Raw genomic sequence first — 3,331 nt, 5'->3', positions numbered from 1 at the left:
TCCTGTTTGGAATTCCTTTGTCTAAAATGTATAAAAGTGGGTCACCTGAGTGACTTAGTTGGTTAAGTTACTGATTCTTGATATCAGCTCCAACCACGATCTCATAGTTCGTGGAATCAAGCCCTGTATCCAGCTCCACACTGACAGCATGGAGCCTGCTTTGGAATCTCTCTCCACCTCTCTCCCTGTTCCTCCCAAACTTGTGCTCGCTCTCTCTCTGTCTCTCTCTGTCTCTCTCTGTCTCTCTCTCTCTCTCAAAACAAAAATAAAACATTAAAAAAATGTATGAAAGCAAAATGGTTATTTTTTGGTCTCAATTCTTTTATTGGGCCTCCATGCACACATAATTAAACTTCATTTTTCAGGGCACCTGGATGGCTCAGTCGGTTGAGCGTCCGGCTTTGGCTCAGGTCACAATCTCGCAGTTCGTGGGTTCGAGCCCCGCGTCGGACTCCGTGCTTACAGCTAGCTCAAAGCCTGGAGCCTGCTTCAGATTCTGTGTCTCTTCCTCTCTTGGACCCTCCCCTGCTCAAGCGCTCTCTCGCTGTCTCTCTCTCTCTCTCTCTCCCTCTCTCTCTCTCTCAAAAATAAATAAAACATTAAAAAAATAAACTTCATTTTCTTCTTGTAATCTGTGTCATGGTAATTTAACTCATAGACTTGTAAGAAGAATCTTGAAAGGTAGACAAAAATATTTCTTCTCCAAGAGTAGTTAACTTATTTTCAGAAAAAAGTCTAGAATTCTATGCTTCTCTATTTTTGTTCTTTGTATCTTGAACCTCAAATTTAGAAGTATCCTTAAATAAAGTGGTCTAGTAGTACAATTATAACTTACCTTTATGGATTTGCATGAAGCTATTTATGTGACTCTAGGTGTTTTGTGAGCGGTAAACTTTTTAAGTTCTTCTTTTGTGCCAGAAATTGGCTGTAATTCTCCAGTATTCTCGCTAACTTCCAACATTAGGTGCTTTTAAATACGAAGTAGTCATCCTCATCCTGAGGGACATCTTCTCTTGTGTATTATTTTGATTTCTCAGAGACGGCTTCTGTGTTACAATCATTACAGTTCTTTCTTTCCTTTTTTTTTTTTTTTTTTTTAACTTTCTATGAAGATAACCTTTTCTTCTCTTTAGGCCCTTCTTGGCACAAAGCTCTCTCACTAAGGATGAGTTCCTGATGGATCAATTCCACTTACTTGTTTAATATTACTTTCAGGGAAAAAAGCTTTAAAAATATGTTTATCTATTACTTTTCAGATCCTTCATAGTTTTGCTTTTCGTTTTTATTTCTTTTCTGATTTGCTTTTCTTACTTTTATTCCTGTAACTCATTCAGGTCTAGATCATCCACAGCCTTAGGAAAATGTGCTGTATATTTTATCATATGAACATGATATGTTTGGTTGTTAAATACATTAGGTGGGGAGACCCCTTTTCAGAAGTGGTGAGCTCTGTTCCTAGATTCAGTTTTCAAATTTGGAGCACGTCCTGTCTGCTCACAAATATCTAGAGGGTTTTGTTCATATTATGGTGTCCACTGTGACATCAGGGAAAGTATCTAGCTACTTCCAAATGTGAACCACCTCAAAAATAATGATTTTCAACAAAATTATTTAGGAAAGAAAGAAAGAGAAAAAAATTCAAAATTTCCTATCAAAATCATTTTCCAATTTCAGTTACTTCTAGGTAGGTATGGCAATAAAATTATGTATCAAATTGCAAACTCAATATCTACTTCTACTTGCAATTACATTTATTTCTTCCTTTTTGGAGTTTTTTGACTATTTGCCAAAAGAGTGTTTTTATATTTTTCAAAATAGTATGTTTCCAAAATTGCATTTCACTTTTGTATTTTAAAACTGATTTTCTTCATTATAGCATGCTTCTTATACATTAGCCCTCTGTCCTTATCAGTTGTAACTGATTTGGTAGAGCTGAAGGACTTCATGTTTATATGCAAATGGGAAGTTCATTCATGATTTGCCTCAAGTAGGATGTCAGTTGCTTAGAGGCTGGAACAAACTGAGTGTCCATCTCCTATTGGAATAGACTGATTCAATACCTATCCTATCCTATTCTTAAAACAGAGAACTGAGGACTTCTTTATTCTACTAAATATCACCATCACTGAAAAATTTTTAATTTAAAACTGAAACAAAGCCTTAGATATATCAGTGGCTTAACAGAGTTAAGAAGCATCTTTCACTCTCATCACAGTACAATTTTGTGGTGAGGAATTAAGAAACCCTGGTTTGTTGGTGCATCAACATGGCTCAGTTGGTTAAGCATGTGACTCTTTATTTCAGCTCATGTCATGATCTCATTGTTCCTGAGGTTGAACCCCACATTGGGCTCTGTGCTGACAGCATGGAGTCTGCTTGAGATTTCTCTCTCCTCTTCTTCCTGCCCCTCCCTTGCTCATATACTCACTCTCTTTCTCTCTCTCTCTCTCCCTCAAAATAAATAAACTTAAAAAGAAGAAGGAACTGGTTCCTTTCATCTAAGAATCCCATTTCCCCCTAAGTTGTTCATCTCTATAGTTCCCTGTTGGACCTTCAGTATTCTCACAGCTGAGAATTAAAGATAGAAAATAAGGAAACAAATTCAATCTTAGGAGCCTAAACACAGAATAGCCTCATCACTTCTATCCTTGTGCTATTGTAGAAGCTAATCACATGGTCTAATGTAGATACGAGAGGGCTAGGGAAGAATGTTTACCATATATCAAATAAATGGAAATATATTTGGAAAGCGAGAAGCCAGACTGCCACAGAGCTCACTTTGTGTCACTGAACAAATCATGCTATAACTTGTGAACCTTTACTTTTTTAATTTTTTAATTTTTTTTAATTTTTATTTTTTTAGAGAGACAGAGTGTACATATGCAAGACAGTGGGGAGAGGCAGAGGGAGAGGGAGAGAATCTTAAACAGATTCCAGACTCAGTGTGGAACCCAAAGTGTGACGCGATCTCACAACCCTGAGATCGTGGCCTGAATCAAAATCGAGAGTCTGATGCTTCACCGATGGAACCACCCAACATGGAAACTTTTAGACTGAAGCTCCAGCATGACATTTACAGTACAGTAATTATTCATGGTACATATCTACATTTTAGCTTTCTAAAAAGATATATTTATGTCTAATGCAGTATCATTATTTTATTCTTTGCTTGTTTTCAATGTTTATTTATTTATTTTGAGAATGAGAAAGGGAGAAAAACAGAGAGAGCAAGTGTGGAGAACAGGTTGAGGGAGAGAAAGAATTCCAAGCAGACTCCATGCTCAATCTCAGGAATCATGAGATCATGATCAGAGCTGAAATCAAGAGTCAG

Source organism: Suricata suricatta, chromosome 11 (assembly GCF_006229205.1).
Source record: "Suricata suricatta isolate VVHF042 chromosome 11, meerkat_22Aug2017_6uvM2_HiC, whole genome shotgun sequence".
Lineage (NCBI taxonomy): Eukaryota > Metazoa > Chordata > Mammalia > Carnivora > Herpestidae > Suricata > Suricata suricatta.
The sequence above is the reverse complement of the archived record's forward strand: the minus strand, read 5'-3'. Positions refer to the sequence as shown.